We start from the raw sequence: 17,463 nt of genomic DNA on the forward strand, positions 1-17,463 counted from the left end.
CTGCATCTTCGTCATCGAACTCTACTTCTTCGTCGCTCTCTGCATTAGCATCAGTATTTGACACCTCATCTCTAGGTTTAGACCATTGCTCATTGTTGACATCCACCTCAAAATATAAACTTAAAGTTTCCGTCGGTCCTGTGCTTTATTCATGAATCACCACTTCGACCTCAACTTCCAATCCTTCACACACTTGCTTACTATGTGGAGCAAATTGAACGACATAGAGCCAGCAGGGTTTAGACAGATCATTCTCATCATTTTCTGGTGTATGAACACAACTTGTTCACAATGATGCGGAAGTACGAATGTATCACGCGCATCTATCCACACCCGCCTAGAGTTCACTTGAATCAATCCACTCTTGTCTTTACGCACAGTTGCATTAGGGCCGCTGGTAATAACTTTGAACCACTTGACATCAAAGATAAACATATCAAACTTTCTAAAGTTAATCTTCAAGATGTCTTGGATGTAGCTAAAGTATTCAAGCCGGCTAGTCTCCGTATTCTCATCCCAGGTACTACTCCTACTTTCTTGGACGAAGCTTGCCCTAACACCACTGTCTAAAGTGACTCTTTGTTTGTCGATCCGTTGCACTCTGAAGTGTTTCCCATACGACCACAAGGCTCCATATTTGTGATACTGCATCCACAAAATTGAAACAGACTAAAAGTTATTAAAGCAATGTGATCATGTGGAGCTCGAAAAGGAAGTTGTGAAATATACATGCCAATCGCAACCCCTTGACATCTCCTCTTCCTCTTCAGTAACCAGCACTCCATTCCTCTTTGCCTCTGATATTGTTGTATCTATCCACCACTCAATTGGAAAGTGAGGCAATTTTTGAAGATGATCTGGAAAAAAAAAGGTTTCTAGTGGCACGGTTGCACTTGAATTGAAGGTGATCTGGATCAATTGAAACCAAAAATTCACTGATGAGGACAAGAGACTCTTGTACAAGCCATCCTTCGGCCATGCTACTCTCGGGGCGAGCCCTTTGACAAACAAACCCCTTTAAAGTATTCATAAATCTCTCCAAGAAGAACATCCACCTGCTATGGACCACCCCAGCAACTGCAACTTCATCGACCACATGCACAAGTACATGCATTTGGATGGTAAGAGTTTTTGTTGGAAAGTACTTCTCCACCATGCACACTGCTTCAATAGCATTTAAGCGTGCTGCATTGATGTTGTCTTCTCTTATCTCTTTTGAACTGATCCAGCATACCAACTCACTGATTTTGTAGATTGTTCTTCTAATGTCATCTGTCAAACAACCCTTTATGACAATTGGTAAGATTAACTGTAAAAATTTGTACCAATCGTGGGACCCAAGACCACTGAGATTTTCATCGCTCGTAAAAGCCGTTTTCAAACATCGCATGCACCCTGTGGGAGTCTTGAATGAAGATTAGTCTTCTTCACTTGTTGCTCTTCTGCACGACTCAGAACCCATGGACCTTTTGATATAGCAAACTTTCCATTGGGTTTAAGTTGAGGCCCCATCTCTGGCATTCGACCCACAGCCTACAGGTCATCTCTTTGGTCCTTTCTCTCCCTTTTTCCAGTGATGATTTTCCATATGATCTCCCCCACATTCTTGAAGATGTGCATTGGGTCGAGCAAATGATTAATCAGCAGGTCGCTCCAGTACGGGAGTTCATGGAAAATAGAAAGTCTTTTCATTCCAAGTGGCATCCAATCTCCCCTCTCCAGCCACATGTTTTTTCAATCGCTCGCTTTCAGTGGATGCATGTCATGTTTGCATATGTTTGGTCCACGTAGCTCATGTCTTTCAGGCAAAAATCTACCATGCTCCTCATAAACTGTCTTGCTCAAATGCTTAGAGCGGCGGAAGTCAAGTCGAGGACCACATTTCGGACATGCATGATTGCCCGAGTAACTCAAGCCTAAAACATCACAAAATTAAAATATAAAAGCGTTGGCATAGCCAGGAATCACATGTGTGTGAAGATTTTAAAGGCACTTACCTGAGCACTCACCGAAGCCTGGCCAATCGTGCATGGTCCACACGAGAATGCCTTGCACATGTATATTCCGTTGTTCGATTGGTTGGGACATATCAACCACATCAATTCATGTCCACAAGATTTGGAGCTCTTCTATAAGTAATGTCAGATAGACGTCCATGTTCTTTGCTTTGTACTTTCCTGGGACGATCAATGACAACAACAGATGGCCCTTCTTGATAGCGAGCCATGGTGAAAGATTATAATTAACTAGACAAATAGGCGATGTGCTCCATGACGAACTCCGTAATCCGAATGGGTTTACTCCGTCCATTACCAAACCAAAGCGGATACATCAAGGCTCGTTCTTCAATGTAGGGAAACTTTTCTCTATGTGCTTCCGTGCACGAGAGTCAACAGGTACCCGCATCACATTTTCTGTCGATCTAGTATTTGAGTGCCATGTCATCAAAGAGGCTATGGACTTACACCTGAACATGCTCTTTATTCTTGGAATGATAGGAAAGTGTCGAAGGACCTTTGCAGGGATAAATTTTCCTTGTATGTCCTCCCTATACCTGTTAGATCCACAATTGGGACATTGTTCCAAATTTGCATACTCATTGCAAAAAAGTATACAATCATTCGGACATGCATGTATTTTGTGATAATCCAAGCCCAAATTAGTAAGAAGCTTTTTAGCGGTTGGACGGGTAGGGGACCTGTGATTCCCTTCTGGCAAGATTTGCTCATTGAGCAACCTGTCGTTACATGAACAAGTCAGCCCCTTGATCACATTATTGAACTGTAATTTACACTTTATCATGCTTAGGATACAATGTATTTACCTGAAAAGCTATGTGACTAAGGCGTCAGACCAACCGTAGACAACAGACTGCAAATTAAACATTGCCAACGCGGTACGGAAAACTGAGCTTTTTGCACCACTGTAAAGCGGCATGTGTGCATGACTTTGCATCATCTCGCCCTCTTTATCATTGCTATCATGCCGTCGATATGAACGGGATGACTGAGATTGGTCCGTAGTATTATGTTCTACTCGCTTGGAAATCGTCTTCTCTGGGATGAAGTTGGAGCAACATCTACTTGCGGAGTTTGACCTTCAGTCTCTAGACCATGAGATCGATAACACAGGTCTTGCAGTTGCTCAATCGAAAAGAGACCGTGATTGCATGTTTTGGTCGCAGATTTTTCATTTTCGAAAGATCTGATGCTTGCAATGTGCATAAGGACACGCCATCCTATCGTCCATACTTTATCTACCAATGATGCAACAAATAATTAAAACACTCTAGTTGTTATAACTACACACTACTAAGTACATGACAATACATGACAACCTCACATTCTCTAGCCAGGCCTGATTCCCGCACACCTCGGACTAGAGTTGCACGGAGATTAGGACCACACGGTAATAATCTCGTCTTTATTGGTCAATGACTATATATTAAGGTTCTTGAAGTCTGTGTGCACTTTGGAAGTCCGATTGCGTTTTTTCAACTATTTGCTGCTAGCTCTAACAACCTCACATTCCCTAGTCAGGCCCGATCCCCGCACACCTTGGTCTAGAGGTGTACGGAGATTAGGACCACAGGGTAATAATCTCGTCTTTATTGTTCAATGACTATATATTAAGGTTCTTGAAGTCTGTGTGTACTTTTGAAGTCCGATTTGCTGCTAGCTCGGAGCTCTAACAATCTCACGTCGTGCGAACCTAACTTATAATCTAATCTAACCTATAACATAAACCTAACCTAACCTATAACCTATAACCTATAACTTAAGCTAACTGAAGTCCGTTTGCATGTTTAGAAGTACACGAGTCATCTTCGAAGTCCGTTTGCGTTTTTTCTACTATTCATTTGCCCCTAGCTCTAACCTAACCTATAATCTATAACCTAAACCTAACCTAATCTACATAACCTATAACCTAAACCTAACCTAACCTATAATCTATAACCTAAACCTAACCTAATCTACATAACCTATAACCTAAACCTATAGGCTAACCTAACCGAAGTCTGTTTACATTTTTTGAAGTAGACGAATCATCTTCGAAGTCCGTTTGCCCTTTTTCTACTTTTTGTCACTAGCTCTAATCTAACCTAACCTATAACCTAAGCCTAACCTAACCTATAACCTAAACCTAACCTAACCTACAACCTAAACCTAACCTATAGGCTAACCTAACCGAAATCCGTTTGCGTTTTTTGAAGTACACGAGTCATCTTCGAAGTCCGTTTGCGATTTTTTCTACTATTTGCCGCTAGCTCTAACCTAACCTATAATCTAATCTGACCTATAACCTAAACCTAAACTAACCTAACATAACCTAACCTATAATCTAGCCTAATCAAAGTCCGTTTGCGTTTTTAGAAGTAGTCAAATCATCTTTGTTTGGCCGCTAATAAATGGACGTTGTGTTCGGACAGTTAGAACTAATTATGGTATGGTGTGTAAAGCCGCTTAGGTTAAGCTACTCCAAATTAGATTAGGATAGCAATTAGCCATTTCAATCCGCTTAGGACTAGCCACCTAGGATTAACGTCTTAAAACTAGTGTTGGTTTAGCCGCTAATAGATGGACGTATTTTGGAGTGTTAGGGTACACTATGTAAAGTTGCCTAGGTTTGACCGCTCCAAATTGGATTAGTGTAGCATTTTTTCATTTCAATCTGCTTAGGGCTAGCCGTTTAGGGTTCTATGGATTCTGGTTTGACCGCTAATAGATGGTGTACCGTGTTCGGACGGTGCATTAGGACACACTATGTAAAGCCGCTAAGATAAAGCGCTCTAAAACATATTAGGGTATCCTTAAGCCATTTAGTCTTCTAAGGATTATCGGCTTTAGATTAGCGACTTTTGTTTTGGCTATGTAAATCCACTTAGGTTTGACAACTTTTGATTTGGTCGCTCCAAATCCAATTAGTATTGTAGCGTTTGGCCATTTCAGTCTGCTAATAGGGTTAGAGGGTTATGGTTTAGGCGCTGGTAGATGGTCGTGTTTAGACGTTTCACCGATAAGTGTTTAGATTAACATAAAAGTACATAAGTTCTAATTGTCTGAACACAACGTTCATCTATAATCTAAACATGAGTTAACTTAACATATAACCTAACCTAACTTTTTACATATAACCTATAACCTGACTTGTTTCTTAAACATGACATATACTCTAACTAACCTATCCTATAACCTATAATATAACTTATAACTTAATTTAACCTTTAATTTAAACCTAACTACTTAGAACTTAACCTATAAGCTAACCTAACCTAACCTAACCTAACATGACTTAACGTATAACCTAACTTATAACTTAATATATAACCTAACCTAACATATAACCTAAACTAAACCTAATCGAAACCTAAAACCTAAACCTCATCAAGCGCATAATTTCAAAAACCACATAATTAAAAACGAAACGAAATTTTTTCCTAATTCAAAACGAAATTTCACAACACAAACCATAATTTCTTTTAAAGCATTGAAAGTTTAAAGCATGAAATTTTCTTTTATCAATATACAAATTAATTTAAATAAATTTGATATGCATTAAAAGTTTAAGCACTCACATGCGGCCTATTTAATCAAGAAAAGGTATTGTAAACGTCCTCGAACCAACAAAAAACGCACATACATACACCATGTTAAACCCTAAACCATAAACCTACAAGTAAACTTGAAAACAATCTCACCTTAGTGCTATGGAGTAGTCCAGGAGCAAGATTAGCACCTCCGACAACTTGTTTCGCACCAGATCTGCAAGAGGTGAGGAGGAAGAGAGCAAGAATAAGCCAAATACGCAGGGAAAGCCCACGGGTTCGTTTGTTGCAGGGTCCGACGGTACAAAAATCGATATAGGCGTCGGAACATGTATCGATATAGGCGTCGAAACACGTGTCGATACAAGCATCAAAAATTTTAAAAATGAAAATCTTTTTAAAATTATATCTCCCTCCATACTTACCTACACATATACCGACACCCGCCATTGGCGTTGGTAATTTGACGCCGAAATTTAAGTGACCTCTTTTAGTGATTGTACGGACCTATATAGTGAATCTCCCTAATTATAAATTAAAACTAAATAAATAAAAACTAATCATAAACTATATACTAACATGAGTTATTCATAAACCATATAGTACTCATAAACTAACTTAAACTAACCATAAACTATATACTAACATTAATTATTCATAAACCATATATTACTCATAAACGAACTTAAACTAACCATAAACAAACGCAAACTAACTTAAAACCTAAACTAAACATAAACAATAAACTAAAACTAATCATAAACTAATCAAAATTTAGTTTGAAACAATCTTCCATTGTGAAGCAAGAGGAATCGTATGCTACAAAGCAAAGGGTGTCAAGTGATGTATGATGTGGTGTGAAGTGGAGTGTCTTACAATGTGAAGCAAGCAATGTATGAATGTCATGAAAACCTTGGAGTGAATGATAAATCTATGATAGGTGTGAGAGTGGTAAAAGAAGGTAGGAATAAATGTGCTCTACGACTTCGAAGCAAAGTGGAACCATCGGTGCCACCACCTTCACAGCATCTATCTCAATCACCGCTAGAGTGTCGTAGCTGAGAGAACTCACATAGGCGTCAAATAGAAATTTATGATTCAGATTACTCCAAGGATGTGGAGCATCAAGGGGATAGGTGGTGTGACAAGCTTGTGCCTTGAGATGGGGATGGGTACTCATATCATTTCCTTTATATGAGTGTCAGAAATTTTAAGAATGACTAAATATGCTCATCCCACTCACTCACCATATATATATATATGTATCAAAAAGAAAAAGCACAAGAAAGCAAATGAAAAGTAAGATACAAAAAAGCGCCTAGCCTGCAAAACTTGCAAGTAAACTTAAAGTTCAAAACAACTTTGCACAATCTTTAAAAAACCATCACAACATGTAATTGCATCAATCTTTTAGACTTATTACTCAAAATATAACTTGCCAAAGAGAAAAAATATATACTTTTGTTGCAATAAGCACGTTTAGCTAGTTGCAAATATGTTGAAATCCAATGTATTGACACTTTTAAGTAGCCTCCCTTTCATTTTGGCATAATTCAATGTAAATCCCTATACCTACAAAGAGTTCTCCCCCTAGTGAGACCTCTTCACGATCATCTAAGAGGTCATCTGCATGTTTACCACTTTGAGGGTATCCTCCTCTACCTCCATAGCTTCCTTTGCATTTTTCACTTTGTTTTTCTCTACAACTCCATCTATGTTTTCTACAGCTGAGAGATTATAGCCCTTAGAGACCCCTCATAGTCTACTGCATTTTGTGGGACTATCTCGATGGCATACCACCACCTTAGGTGCAATGTTTTAAAATAAAAAATCACGTGAAAAGAGAAATGAATTTGCACAAGATAAAGTGCATAAAATTCCCACAATTAATTGCACTAAGTTGCAACTACGTACTTGTTCGCAGTGCTTGGATAGGATGAATATGTCGTAAATCACTCTATTTTTTATTTGAATCCACCTCAAGATACTCTCCTCTAGGTACTATAGAAGCACCACCCCATGTTTAACTTAAACCATTGCACATCAAATATCTCCACTTTGAGTACCATATAATCCATCCTCTAAATTTTATATAGCATTCCAAAATACAAGATTTGTACCACCACCGGATCCGCATATGACAACCGTTATCAACTAGACTACTCAAATGTCACCATAACCCCACAATGAGATGTGCATCACTTTGTGTCAACCCGCTCTATGTTGAAGTAGAGACGTTTAGACCAAGCTGCTACGTACTTGCATTATAACCAAACACAAAAGTGGGCTTTAAACAATAAAATCATGCCAAACGAGCATAAGAGTCAGAGATTAGAAATTTAACCGAGGGCTACAACCTTGCGACTTGTTCACCTTCTTATCGGGTCTATTTCATTGCATCTTATTCTCATGGAAGACAAAAGGCTCTCAAGATCTTCAAGTTAATTCATCCGTGGTCATTTTCCCATTTTAAAGACATGTCATGCAAATTGTCGCTCTTGCTTTGCATCCTTGAGTTGTGCAAGCCACTTCTGCATCGGTGGATTGTAAAGCACGTAGAATCGGTTGAGCTTTGCCTCCAAGTCCATGCTCATTCTCTTTTTAACGCTTGGGCCTACCATCATAACTTTAGGCAAGTGCTCATCATCAACTATCTACCAAAGCATGTCATTTGCACGACTAATCCCAGAGAGCTACTATATAATGTATACTAGTGACAAACATAGCATAGTACATAAAACGCATAATAATTGAATAAGATGTATCTTACTGCTTCTCTCTGAAGCATCATTTGACTCATAAGGCATGGTTCGGTATACAAAACGCATAATGATTGAATAAGACATATCTTATTGTTGTCATCCACACATACGGACGCATTGTAAAGTTTGTTTGAAAACCAAAATTTAAACTCTAAACCATAAACTTAAACATAAACGTACTCTAAATTTTAAAACTATAATGCAAAACCTAAATCTAAACCGCAAGTGCAAACTAACCATAAAATAAATCAGACTAATCATAAATCATGTACCCAAAATTCATTTTTACTTCTAGAAGGATGTTACCGACATGCAAAGTTCAAACATGCATGAAAAACTCTCTATATCTACACACTTTGTTACACTATCTTAACCCCTTATCTATGAATGATAAACCATATATCCCCCTTTCTACAATGTTTTTATAGTTCATATAATCCTCTTCGTGTGTGGGTGGGTGTGTGTATGTGTGTGGGTGTGGATTTTAAATCTCTTTATGATTGTGTCGTTTTAAAAAAACTCACCAGAGTTTGTTTTGTATATTGACAATAATTTCAAAAGCTTATCAAGTAAGTATGCCTCCTACTTAGTAGGATTCCCAAATGGGACTTAAGGTTTTCTTTCAAAATTCGCCAGAGTTCCCTTTGTATATTGAAAATAATTTCGAATGTTTACCAAGTAAGTATGCCTCCTACTTAGTAGGATTTCCACAAGGGATTTAAAGCTTTCGAAATAGGTAACATTCTCTCACAACCTCCCCATACATACGATAGATATTGAAAAATAAGTGGAGGTTATCCATATTGTATACAATTATGTAGACCCTATCCAAAATCCCCCGTCCTCACACTCACATGATATCGTACGGACCTACATAGTGAATCTCTCATATCATAACTACTTATTAATTAAAACTAAATAAATAAAAACTAACCATAAACTATATACTAACATGAGTTATTCATAACCCATATAGTACTCATAAACTAACTTAAACTAACCATAAACTATATACTAATATTAATTATTTATAAACCATATATTACTCTTAAACTAACCATAAACTAGCATGAGTTATTCATAACCCATATAGTACTCATAAACTAATTTAAACTAACCATAAACTATATACTAACATTAATTATTTATAAACCATGTATTACTCATAAACTAAGTTAAACTAACCATAAACTAGCTTAAAACCTAAACTAATCATAGACAATAAACTAAAACTAATCATAAACTAATCAAAATTTAATCACGATTCACGATCATCTAAGAGGTCATCTGCATTTTCCTGCATGTTTACTACTTCGAGTGTATTCTCCTCTACGTTCATAGCTTTCTTTTCATTTTTCACTCCGTTTTTCTCAACAACTCTCTTTATGTTTTCTACAAATGAGACATTATAACCCTTAGAGACCCCTCATAATCTGTTTCATTTTCTGGGACTATCTCAATGGCATACCACCACCTTAGGTGCAATGTTTCAAAATAGAAAATGACATGAAAAGAAAAATGAATTTACACAAGATAATGTGCATAAAATCCCCACAATTAATTGCGCTAAGTTACGACTGCGTACTTAGTCGTACTGCTCGGATAGGATGAATATGTCCTAAATCACTCTATTTTTTCTTTGAATTCACCTCAAGATACTCTCCTCTAGGTACTGTAGAAGCACCACCATCCATGTTTACTTTAAACCATTGCACATCAAATATCTCAACTATGAATGCTATATAATCCATCCTCTAAATTTCTGATAGCATTCCAAAATACAAGATTTGTACCACCAATGGATTTGCATATGACAATCGTTATCGACTAGACTACTCAAATGTTGCCATAACCACACAATGAGATGTGCATCACTGTGTCAACCCGCTCTATAATGAAGTAGAGACCTTTAGACCAAGCTGCTACGTACTTGCATTATAACAAAACACAAAAGTGAGCTTTAACCAATAAACTCATGCCAAACGAGCATAAGAGTTAGAGATTAGAAATTTAGCCAAGGGCTACAACCTTGCGAAAACTCCCACTCCTCATTTGTCACTTGTTCACCTTGTTATCGGGTCTATTTCATAGCATCATGCAGACATCTTATTCTCATGAAAGACAAAAGGTTCTCAAGATCTTCAACTTAATTCATCAGTGGTCATTTTCCCATTTTAAAGACATGTCATGCAAATTGTCGCTCTTGCTTTGCATCCTTGAGTCGTGCAAGCCACTTTTGCATCGGTGGATTGTAAAGCACGTAGAATCGGTTGAGCTTTGCCTCCAAGTTCATGCTCATTCTCTCTTTAACGCTTGGGCCTACCATCATAACTTTAGAGAAGTGCTCATCATCAACTATCTACCAAAGCATTTCATTTGCACGACCAACCGCAGAGAGCTACTATCTAATATATACTAGTGACTTTAAAATCGGCCTACCCTCAAACATGCTTCCCTCGACTATTATCCACCTATTTTGATGAATTATAATTGAATAAGACATAGCATAGTACATAAAACGTATAATAATTGAATAAGATGTATCTTATTGCTTCTCTCTGGAGCATCATTTGACTCATAAGGCACGGTTTAGTATACAAAATGCATAATGATTGATTAAGACATATCTTATTGTTGTCATCCACACATACCGACACATTGTAAAGTTTGTTTGAAAACCAAAATTTAAACTCTAAACCATAAACTTAAACATAAACATACTCTAAATTTTAAAACTATAATGCCAAACCTAAATCTAAACCGCAAGTGCAAACTAACCATAAAATAAATGATGTACCCAAAATTCATTTATACTTCTGGAAGAATGTTACCTACGTGCAAAGTTCAAACATACATGAAAAACTCTCTCTATCTACACACTTTGTAACACTACCTTAACCCCTTACCTACAAATGATATGCCATAAACCCCCCTTTCTACAATGTTTTTATTATAATCCTCTTCGTGTGTGTGTGTGTGTGTGTGTGTGTGTGTGTGTGTGTGTGTGTGTGTGTGTGTGTGTGTAAATCTCTCTATGATTGTGTCATTTTTCAAAAAATTCACCAAAATTTGTTTTGTATATTGACAAGAACTTAAAAAGATTGTCAAGTAAGTATGCCTCCTACTTAGTAGGATTCCCACATGGGACTTAGGCTTTCTTTCAAAAATTTGCTAGAGTTTCCTTTGTATATTGAAAATAATTTCGAATGTTTACCAAGTAAGTATACCTCCTATTTAGTAGGATTCCCACAAGGGATTTAAAGCTTTCAAAATAAGTAACATTCTCTCACAACCCCCCCCCCCCCCCCCATACATACGATAGATATTGAAAAATAAGTGGAGGTTATCCATATTGTATACAATTATGTAGACCCTATCCAAAAGCCCCCTTCCTTACACTCACATGTTATTGTACGGACCTACATAGGGAATCTCCCGGATCATAACTAATTATAAATTAAAACTAATTAAATAAAAACTAACCATAAACTATATACTACCGTGATTTATTCATAAACCGTATAGTACTCATAAACTAACCATAAACTATATACTAACATTAATTATTCATAAACCATATAGTTACTCATAGACTAACCATAAACTAACGCAAACTAACTTAAAATCTAAACTAATCATAAACAATAAACTAAAACTAATCAAAATTTAGTTTGAAACAATCTTCCAGTGTGAAGCAAGAGGTATCATATGCTCCAAAGCAAAGGGTGTCAAGTGATGGATGATGTGGTGTTAAGTGGAGTGTCTTACAATGTGAAGCAAGCAATGTATGAATGTCATGAAAAACTTGGAGTGAATGATAAATCTATGATAGGTGTGAGAGTGGTAAAAGAAGGTGGAAATAAAGGGCTCGATGACTTCGAAGCAAAGTGGAACCATCAGTTCCACCACCTTCATAGCATCTATCTCCACCACCGCTAGAGTGTCGTAGCTGAGAGAACTCACGTAGGCGTTAAAATAGAAAATCACATGAAAAGAGAAATGAATTTGCACAAGATAAAGTGCATAAAATTCCCACAATTAATTGCGCTAAGTTCCAACTGCGTACTTGTTCGCAGTGCTTGGATAGGATGAATATGTCGTAAATCACTCTATTTTTTCTTTGAATTCACCTCACGATACTCTCCTCTAGGTATTGTAGAAGCACGATACTCTCCTCTAGGTATTGTAGAAGCACTGCCATCCATGTTTACCTTAAACCATTGCACATCAAATATCTCCACTTTGAATGCTACATAATCCATCCTCTTAATTTTATATAGCATTCCAAAATACAAGATTTGTACCACCACCGGATCCGCATATGACAATCGTTATCGACTGGACTACTCAAATGTCGCCATAACTCCACAATGAGATGTGCATCACTTTGTGTCCACCCGCTCTATGTTGAAGTAGAGACCTTTAGACCAAGCTGCTACGTACTTGCATTATAACAAAACACAAAAGTGTGCTTTAACCATTAAAATCATGTCGAACGAGCATAAGAGTTAGAGATTAGAAATTTAACCGAGGGCTACAACCTTGCAACTTGTTCACCTTCTTATCGGTTCTATTTCATAGCATCATGCAGACATCTTATTCTCATGAAAGACAAAAGGATCTCAAGATCTTCAAATTAATACATCAGTGGTCATTTTCCCATTTTAAAGACAATTCACGCAAATTGTCGCTCTTGCTTTGCATCCTTGAGTCGTGCAAGCCACTTCTGCATCGGTGGATTGTAAAGCACGTAGAATCGGTTGAGCTTTGCCTCCAAGTCCATGCTCATTCTCTTTTTAACGCTTGGGCCTACCATCATAACTTTAGACAAGTGCTCATCATCAACTATCTGCCAAAGCATGTCATTTGCACGACCAACCCCAGAGAGCTACTATATAATGTATACTAGTGACTTTAAAATCAGCCTACCCTCGACCATGCTTCCCTCGACTACTATTATCCACACATTTTGATGAATTATAATTGAATGAGACATAGTATACTACATAAAACGCATAATAATTGAATAAGATGTATCTTACTGCTTCTCTCTAGAGCATCATTTGACTCATAAGGCATGGTTGGGTATACAAAACGCATATTGATTGAATAAAACATATCTTATTGTTGTCATCTACATAGACGGTCGCATTGTAAAGTTTGTTTGAAAACCAAAGTTTAAACTCTAAACCATAAACTTAAACATAAACATAATCTAAATCTTAAAACTATAATGCAAAACCTAAATCTAAACCGCAAGTGCAAACTAACCATAAAATAACTTAAACTAATCATAAATCATGTACCCAAAATTCATTTATACTTCTGGAAGGATGTTACCTACATGCAAAGTTCAAACATACATGAAAACCTCTATCTACACACTTTGTTACACTATCTTAACCCCTTATCTTCGAGTGGTAAACCATATATCCCCCTTTCTACGATGTTTTTATAGTTCATATAATCCTCTTCGTGTGTGGGTGGGTGTGTGTATGTGTGTGGGTGTGGGTTTTAAATCTCTCTATGATTGTGTCGTTTTAAAAAAATTCACCAGAGTTTGTTTTGTATATTGACATTAATTTCAAAAGCTTATCAAGCAAGTATGCCTCCTACTTAGTAGGATTCCCACATGGGACTTAAGGCTTTCTTTCAAAAATTTGCTAGAGTTTCCTTTGTAATAATTTCAAATGTTTACCAAGTAAGTATGCCTCCTATTTAGTAGGATTGCCACAAAGGATTTGAAGCTTTCAAAACAAGTAACATTCTCTCACAACGCTCCCATACATACAATAGATATTGAAAAATAAGTGGAGGTTATCCATATTGTATACAATTATGTAGAGCCTATCCAAAATCCCCCTTCCTTACACTCACATGATATCGAAGGGACCTACATAGTGAATCTCTCGGATCATAACTAACTATAAATTAAAACTAAATAAATAAAAAGTAACCATAAACTATATACTAACATGAGTTATTCATAAACCATATAGTACTCATAAACTAACTTACACTAATCATAAACTATATACTAACATTAATTATTCATAAACTCATAAACTAACTTAAAACCTATACTAATCATAAACAATAAACTAAAATTAATCATAAACTAAATAAAAATTAGTTTGAAACAATCAGCATCATAAATCTAAAAAAAATTGAACATAACTGTACGTATAAAAACCTGTATTGAACACTTCAATCTACTATTAATTCTCCATATCAAACTTAAAATTAAAAAAAGAAAATTATGTGTGTGTGTGTGTGTGTGTGTGTGTGTGTGCACACGCACATGTGTAGATCTACACAATATATGTGTTTTTGTGTATGTATGTGTTGTACACAAGAGAGAGAGAGAGAGAGAGAGAGAGAGAGAGAGAGTTACGTGTAGCGGATTTGGAAAGTGGGACAGATGGGAAAGATTTTCTTGCTGTCAAAACCTCAAAATAAGCTCGCAACCTCTCAACATTTTCTCACCCTAAAAGAGTGTCGCTAGTGTCATTATCATAGCCAATTTTCGACGCAGATATTGATGCTAACAGCGACACTAATACCAATTCCATTCAAAGACCCAAAAAACATCAGGTGACCAACGTTGAAACGCTTTAAAAATCCTAGTAGTACTTCCTCCTAGTTAATCAAGAAATGGGCCACCCTTTTCTAAGTTGGTGGCCCCATTTTCCGTGAGTAGGATAACAATGCACAATTTAAGAAAGAGCACTAACCTCATACGTAACATGTCCATATGGACATCTTTGCAACTCAAAAATGTCACCCTCAAGAAGCTACAGAAAAAAAAACAAAGCACAAATTAAACTTTTCATACGACAAATTTTTTTCGAATTAATAAAAGAATAAATAATGCATAGATTTAGTGCCATACAAAAGTATGGTGGAGAGTTGGCACATTGTTCTTGAAAATTTATGAAGAATGGAAGGCATGCCCAACCCCCTAGTCCAATTCCTACTACATGATCATGCAAATAAAGAAAGAATTAACAAACCTAAAATTGTCGCAAGGTTGCATCTCAAACGAGTATTGATCAATCTTCCATACCATACATAAATATCAGTACTCAATACCTTACATATTGATGGTTAGTTCTAAGCACACACAAATACACATGCATGTGTGTATGCATGCATGTATGTATATATACATGCATACATGTATACAAGCATGCATACGTAGACATATACATCCATTTCTATTCAATACCTAACAATTTTTTGTATTGGTACTGATTACCCATACAACACAAGGTTTTTCTTTGCACCATGTCTATTTATCTTGAATTGTTGGCAAATTGATGATGCACATAATTCAGGAGACTAAATTATTGAGAAACTCCAACTGTGCCTTCGTTGCAAACAGTAGATAGCTCTCTCATTGTGTTCTTGAGCATAACCTACAACCACACATTTCAAAAGGCCTAACAATCACGCTTAACTATTTTTCCCATATCCATGCCTAGTGCTTTCAAAATGTAAGTATACATGATAGAATTTGGATATAAGCCCTCTGCAAGTAAGCATATGAAGGTGTGAGACCATTATGATCTATATTTTCTTTTGATATCAGATAGAGAAGAGGCATACCAAACTCTAGAAGACAAGGTGTTCTTAGTGAAAGTGTGCATGGCATAGGAGGAAGAGGGTTAGGGAGGTAATCTTTCACAGAAGTCTTCTACCTATGTTAATATGTTAATAATCAGGTGTCATGGAAACATTTTCGTACAACTTATACACAATCAATAGTCACGCTTCAAGAGGAGACATTAATTGGCACCCTACATCAGTGACACAAACTCTTGTGATATGTAGAGCACTTTGTCTAGCATGCATCAATGTTGTAACATTGTGTCTTCTCAATTCTCACATCAGTGATGCTATTTGCATGATTCCTCAGTAATAACTTTCAGAGACCGAAGAAAGGGGAGGATGGTCAAAAGGAACGAGGAGTTCAACTTTGGGAAACATGTGCACAGCTCTCAAATATGTTGGCATTGGGACACCGATACACACCAATTAGACCATGTTCAAGGATATTTAAGGTTGGTTTAACATATTGATGTGAAGGTCCATGACTTGCAGATACCATAGTGTACTGCTCTGAGATCAACTAGGCCAATTAGACATGACAATGGCAAAGTAATCGACCTCACAAAGATCCTGCAGGTGCTACAATACATTGTAGTTTGCCATGGTCACGGGAATCACCCCTTGCAATGTATTATACTAGCTCGTGTCATGTTATGCTAGAATCACAATACGTGGTGTACTAGCTATTCATTGTTGTCATGGGGTATATCCAAGCACGACAAAGACCAGAAAGCCAGTACTCGTGGGTGTAGCTAAGATTGAGAATCAAGAAAGGGATGCTAGGATGAGAGATGAAGAATCAGAGAAGTCAAAGGATAGGGTGAAGTTCTACAGAAAGGTCACAAGACGAGAGAAGAGAAGTTGAGAGGGTGTCAAAAACGAGAGCCCAGATCGTCTAGACTCTGAAGAGAAGATGGCCTTCCCAACCGAGGTGGTTGTCGAAGCATGGTTGACACATGCTCAAGTGGATGCAGAGTCCCTTGGCTAGCAGAGGCCCAAGCTGACCCTTCGGCTCAGTTTTTGGAGAACAGTCCACACGAGAGAGAGAGAGAGAGAGAGAGATCTTACCTTCCTCGTCGACTAGCGACCACAATAGAGGTGGTGACTCGAGACAGTCTCGAGATTAGCTTTTAATATAGGACAAAAGATTCTATGCACAACTTTTTTATTGTGCACAAAAACTCAGCTTTTGGACTAGGAAAGAAAAAGAATGCATTAGGCTTACCAAGTCGGAAAAAAAAACGCCTTGATGCAGAGGAAGTGCATGTGGGGTTTGCTTGTCCATAAGGTGGGTGTGTTCTATGTGTTTTCTTGTAGGCGGGGTGTAAGTGAGAACCTCCCTAATCTGCGTGTGTTGCTTGTTGGTGGGCGCCTTTCAGAGTTGGATAACACTGCACAAGACAAAAAAACGCTACTTTTTAAGAAAATTTGCAACTTGCTTGCTCTCAATCAAACTCAAGGAGTTAGCAAAACACTCCAGCTGCTGCTTACGTTTCCCAACCGGTCATGTCATTGAACGCAGGAGCATGCTTCCAAATTTGCGAC

This window comes from Adiantum capillus-veneris, chromosome 4 (genome assembly GCF_014529385.1).
Source record: "Adiantum capillus-veneris isolate H3 chromosome 4, ASM1452938v2, whole genome shotgun sequence".
In the NCBI taxonomy this organism is placed as follows: Eukaryota; Viridiplantae; Streptophyta; class Polypodiopsida; order Polypodiales; family Pteridaceae; genus Adiantum; species Adiantum capillus-veneris.